Here is a 6457-nt window from a genome sequence, read left to right as displayed (position 1 = left end):
AATGTCCCCTCCCGCCCCCTCCCCCCAGAGCAAGAGGCAGTGCTTTTTGATTCATGGGGAGAAAGCAAGCTTTTGAGACCTGCTGCTGGCTTCTCACATAGTAAATAAGGAATTTCCCCAGTGCTATCTATAAGTAGGTAGAAGTAGAGAGTAATAAACTTCTGTAGCTCCACGGGGAAGAGACAAACCATTAGATAAGTGTATTGGAGTAGGTTTTGGGAGATGGCTCAGCAGTTAAGAGCACTGGCTGTTCTTGCAGAAGGCCTGGGTTCAGTTCCCAGTGCCCATATGGTGGATAACAACTGTTTGTAACTCAAGTTCCAGGGGATTCCAATGCCCTCTTCCAACCTCCTCGGGCACTGGATGACATGGATGCACTTATATACATGCAGGCAATACATTCATACACATAAAAATAAAAAAAATAAAATATATTTTTTTTAAAGCGGAACATTGTATGATTTTTAAAAAACAACAGGGAAAGAAGTAGGCATATCATGGTTGTATTTTATTTTTCAGAATCCAAGCATAAACATGTAAATAAAATAGTGGCACAGTGTAATGCATTCTTCCAGCGTAATGCATGTCCTGAAATTGGAAATTAGGTATAAGTATTTGCTCAGTCATCGCCCCCTTGCTCCTTCTCTCCTTCCTTCCCTTTCCTTCTCCTTCCCTCTCTACCTCTGTCCTTTCCTGCTTCCCTCTTTTCCTTCTTCCTTCCTCCTGCCTTTCTTTCCTCTGTCTTTCACCCTTTTCCATTTATCTTTTAGCCAGTGTGACATTCTTCCCCCAAGTCAACTCCTAAAGTTCCTGACACTGATAAAATCTATTTTGATGTAAAGAGAATATTGGTAATACTTAAATGTGAGCTGGATTCTCTGCCCAAAGCTGTATTTCCAAGTCATTGGGATATATTCACTCATGTAACAATCTTGCAGACCTGAGTTCAAATCTCAGCACCCACATGGCAGCTTAACAACTGTCCGTAACTCCAGTTCCAGGGGATCCGATGGCTTCTTCTGTTTTCTGCAGGCATTGCCACAACACGGGTGCACTTATCTACATGCAGGCAATGCATGCATACACATAAAATAAAAATAATAAATAAATTATTTTTTAAAAATGTATGAGCATGAAACGTGTATCAGCTTCCCACCTTTTTAGCAAGAAAAAATTACTTCTGGGTGTGGGAAGCTACAGGATACGGCTGGGTATGGTCACCTTTCATCCCTCCTCCTCCTGCCTGCAACAAGATCCTCTTTTGAACAGTAGTGGAAAGGGAATCACACTGAGGGTTCCCAAGTGTGGGCTTCTGAGTTGTTGCCAGGACTACAGGCTTATGTGTGTGACAAGTGCTTGCTGTTGACTGACATGTGGTCTCCCATGTTGATGCATTCCCATTTTTGAATGTATTTAAAATAAGCACTCATATTACTAGGGTACATTGAAAATTACCACTGTTGCTCTGTCATCATGCATAGCTTTAAATAATAGATACTAAAATAGAATTGCTATCTTGCATATTTGGAGTTAAGTGTGTATATGAAAGTTCCCAGTGTATAAAGGGGTCATAAAATTCATAGTGGACAATATATAATTGGACAATATTATAAACATGTTTAATGGCACTGAATTATTCACTTAAATGGTTAAAATGGTAAATATGTTTTTCTACAATAGAATATTTTTTTAATTGTTAACATACACAAAACATGCACACACAAAATGGAAATCCTCATATTTGAAGAAATTATCCACCCCTAGGCTAGCACTTTTGTTAATGTGGCAGATGCCTGGCCAGTACCAAACCCTGCTCTGCCCTGTGACATTTGTGTTGAGAGGTTATTGTGTATTTGGGGCTTCTGGCAAGTAGGAGTGGAGCATGGGACATCTATATCTATCTATCTATCTATCTATCTATCTATCTATCTATCTATCTATCTATATATATATATATATATATATATCACTCTGCATGATGCTGCTACAGTGTGATGTGTCCTTACACCATGGTGTACTCTGTAATAGGAAAAATTCATGGGGCTTTGCAGGTTTGTAAAAGGGCCAGGGGGCGCTACCTGATATTGTAGGTTGTTTCAAAAAGACTCCTCTGAGAGAGTCATAGTTGAGCTGAGGTTTGAATAATAAGTGAGCAGCTATAACACACAGGAGATCACTGATCACGTTCCTCCCTCAGCTGCTCCCAGTGGCAGTCACCACCTGCTCTTCAGCCCTCCACCCAGCCTGTAGCACTGCACACACAGTGATCCCTCCGTCCCGTTGAGTGATGAATAAAGAAAACACTAAGTAGAAAAACACTCATCTCACATTTGTTCCAAAGATGTTTGGGGGACCTGGTGCCACGAGCTTTCACTTATTTAAATGTGTGTATTTTAGTTGATTTTATGAAGACCTTTAGAAAATGCCTTTATAACTTTTGTAGGCAGGAAACACTTTCCAGGACTGGAGAAATGGCTCAGCGGTTAGGAACATTGGCTGCTCTTACAGAGGAGGCAGGTTCGGTTCCCAGCACCCACATGTTGGTTAACAACTTTCTGTAGCTCTACTTCCAGGGAATCAGTGCCCTCTTCTAACTCTGTGGGTATTACACTTTACATATTTACATATAAATGTATCTTATTATTTTTATTTTGTGTGTATAAGTGTTTTGCCTGCATGTGTGTAAGTGTACCCATGCCATGCAGTGCCCACAGAGGACAGAAGAGGATGTCAGATCCCCTGTAACTGGAGTTACAGATGGCTGTTAGCCACCACGTGGGTACTGGGAACCAAACCCAGACCCTCTGCAAGAGCAGCCAGTGCTCTTAACCACTGAACCATCTCTCCAGCCCCTTCTTTATTATTTTTGTTCTCACCTATACTTTTATATCCACTCTCCAACTTGTGTGTTCTAGACAATATACATTGAAGAGAAAAGGCTTACTAGCCAGGAAGAACACAGTATTCTCTTTAGTTTAAAGGCATACAGTTTTCAGCATTGTATATTCTGCAAATGAGAGAGGGAGTTGATTCAGAAGCCTCCTGAGGAAACGTCTGGTATAGGGATGAAATGGCCATGGTGGTACCTGTAATGCCAACATTCAAGAGACTGAGACTGGAAGGTTGCCACAAGTTCAAGACCAGCCAGGGTGGGGATGGGGCTTGAATTGGCCTTAGATATATATCATGTTTGTGAGTAGAGAAGATTGGAGAATGAGACAGCCATGGGTCTGTATGTCAGCTGAATGTAGGCAGAGTCCTTTCTGGGGCGTTCACATTGGCCAAAGGCAAATTACAGTATCTTTTAATATATATTAACTTTTGCACAGTTTTTATTCCTAAGCTAAGTTTTGGGTTAGAATTACCTTCTAATTACCTTAGAATTACCTTTAAATTTTTTTTAATACAAGGATAAGTGATTGCACTGTGAAATATTATCCAAGGCTTTTTGATGTAATCAAAGCTGGCAATGAGAAGATTCGTTCTGCAGACTTTGCCACTACTGAGATAATTTGTGCAGTTAGTTATTGTGTAAGTCAAATTACATGGCCTAATCCACCAGATCTACCTAGTAAGTGATTAGCAAACTGTCCCACACAAGTCTAACAAATAAACATTTTATTTCTACATGAAAGGAATTGGAAATTCATCCCTTTCAACTTCTAATCTACCAAGTTCCAAGAAAAATACTGAATTTTAAAAATAAAAATAAATTTCTTAGTGTTATTTTGTGATTTCCATTGAAAACATGGTGTTACTTATAGCATTCATTTATTTTCATAATTTGTAAATAGAAATCATTTATTTATAATATATACATAAGGTTTCAAACCAGGTCCTTGCATATGCTAGGCGAGTGTTCTACTACTGAACCACAGCACTATCCAAACATGTTTTCTTGTCAGTATACTTTGTAGAATGAATAAATCAAGTTAATCGCCTCACAAATATGTGTGTGTGTGTGTGTGTGTGAGAGAGAGAGAGAGAGAGAGAGAGAACATTTAAAATCTGCTTTCTTAGCAATTTCCAGGGATATGATATCTTACTCCTCTCAGTCTGCTATAACAAGTTATTATAAATTGGATAATTTAGAAAAAAACAGAAATTTATTGCTGATAGTATTGGAGGTTTGAAAATCCAAGAAATCAAGCTCTGATGTCTGGAGAGGCTCTTCTTCACAGCTCATGTCTTCTTGCCTCAACTTCTCATGATGGAAGATAGATAGGCTCCCCTGGCGTGGATTCTGTCGATGACTAGTCTGCCCTCTTGATCTCATCACCTCTTAGGGGTTAAGGTCAACATAGGAGTTTTGAAGGATGCATTCAGACAATAGCAAAATGAGCTATTATTAACTACAGTCATTATGCTGTACAGTAGAACTCTAGAACTTACTCTGTCTAAACTCTGGGCCCTTTGACAGTTATTTCCCAGTTTCCTTTCCTCGCCTGACCTACCCTTCACTGGTACCTGCCACTCCACTCTCTCCTTCTATGAGTTTGACTATTTTAGATTCCATACATAATTGAGAATGTACAGTGTCTGTCTTCTGTGCCTAGCTTCCATCAGTTAGCCTAACATCCTTCAGGTTCACGCATGTTGCTGCAAATGACAGGACTGTCTTCTTTTTAAGGCTAACTAGCACTCTGTTGTGTGGGGATGCCACATTTCTTTTATCCATTTACTCACTGATAGACATTGAGAATGATTACTTGTCTTGGGTCTAGAGAATAGTGTCAAGGAGCTGGGCAAGCAGATGCTCTTTGGCATCCTGATTTCATTTCCTTAGTATGTATTCTCACAAGTGGAGTTTCTGGATCAAACCTCTATACTGTTTTCCTTAAGGTCTATAACAATTTACACTTCTAACAGTTTACCAGGGTTACCTTTTCTCTACACACTCCCTCACATATTTCTTTTGTCTTTTAACTAAATTCATTCCAACAGATAGCTCATATCTTATGTTGAATTTTAATTTATATTTTTCCTGAAGAACATATTCTTTTTGTTTTGATCAGAGATGTATGGCTTAAGATGAATACCAAAAAAGAAAGGAGCCAGGAGCTCCTCCCAAGCCCATGTGATCCCTGAAGAACAGATCCTCAAATGACCTTAAGTGTAAAAATAAATTGACTTATTTGGGCCAACTGTATGATCTTAAACACCCAAAAGGAAAGTATAACTAATGAGTAAAGTCATCAGTGTATTTCTTTAAGAGTTCAAGGGATTGCATTTCCCAGACATTAGGCTTAAGTCTTTATTTAGACAATTATTTCTCATTGATGATTCTGTTTTGAATCAGAAAGTGATGCTCAGATGTAAGACTTCAAATCTTAGTCTGCAATACTGTAGTGCCCACCTGTAGCCAAGGGAGACAACCAGATACTATTCTAAAATGATGGCTAAATTTGTTTTCTCCCCCTATCGAGAAGCCTTTGAGAGGGAGCTGACACTGATTCTAACCACTCCAATAGCTATCAAAATACCTGAAAGCAAATCCTGAATCCATCATTTTAGAGTCCATCCTTGGAAGACAAAAGAAAAATGAGAGAAACCCAATAGAGGGATGCTTTTGGAAGTCCTTGTCAAGAAATTCCAATGGACTCTCATATGAACATTTGAAAATTACCCTGCTCAGACATTTTTCTAGTTCCCTGTCTAGATCTTATAATGCTAATTACTCTTGCCTTTACTTCTTCACATCTCCTATTCTTGATTCAAGGACTTTCTTTTCCCCTTAGAGTCAAGAGTCACACAATTTGGGAGTCTTTTAGATAGACCCACTGAACGGGTAATCCAATTGCCTCGCCCTGTGTCCCTGTTCAGCATGGAAGAAGCCAGAGTTGTCTGTGTCCCTATTCCCTGTTGGCAATTTGGGTAACCCCTTCAGAGGATTGCATAATAAGAATAGGAGGTAGGAATTGGCTAGGAGTTAGGGTAAAAAGACTCCAAAGGAACTTAGCCAGTTTCTTGGCTAAAAATCAAAATGTCCTTGGGACTATTAGCAACATACTCCATTCCAAAGGCCAAAAATGTCAAAAATACTTGGGAGCTTGTATCTAATCCTTAAAAGATTTTAGGGTTACCTCTTCAGAGGGGGGAATGTTAGAGTAGCCAAAAGCCCCATAAAAATAAATAAATGATAAATAAATGATAGAAAAAAAGTAAAAGAGAAAAGTGATGGGGGAGTAATGTGAGGTGTTGGAAGGGAGGGACTGGGCATGAATTTCATCAAAACACCTTATTTGCATGTATGAAATTCTCAATAAATTATTTTTAAAAAATAGGAAAAAAAAGCGCTTTTGTTTCCTGCTGTTTCCTGTGCCTGCCAGAAGATGTAGAGCTTAGCTTCTGCTCCTCCTCCAGCCACATCTGCTGCCATGCCTCCCTGCTGTGATGGACTATAATTCCCCTGGAACTGTAAGCACAAATAAACGCTTTCTTTTATAAAAAAAAAAAA

The 6457-nt window shown here is 39.2% G+C and overlaps 1 protein-coding gene across 7 annotated transcripts in view; it reads left to right on the top strand.

Annotated features, from left to right (window-relative positions):
- Positions 1-6457, top strand: part of Fry (FRY microtubule binding protein) — a 479403-nt gene that overhangs the window by 251932 nt on the left and 221014 nt on the right. The gene's annotated exons all lie outside the window — the stretch shown is intronic.

Source organism: Nannospalax galili, unplaced genomic scaffold (genome assembly GCF_000622305.1).
Source record: "Nannospalax galili isolate Female #2095 unplaced genomic scaffold, S.galili_v1.0 scaffold768, whole genome shotgun sequence".
In the NCBI taxonomy this organism is placed as follows: Eukaryota; Metazoa; Chordata; class Mammalia; order Rodentia; family Spalacidae; genus Nannospalax; species Nannospalax galili.
The sequence above is the reverse complement of the archived record's forward strand: the minus strand, read 5'-3'. Positions and strand labels throughout refer to the sequence as shown.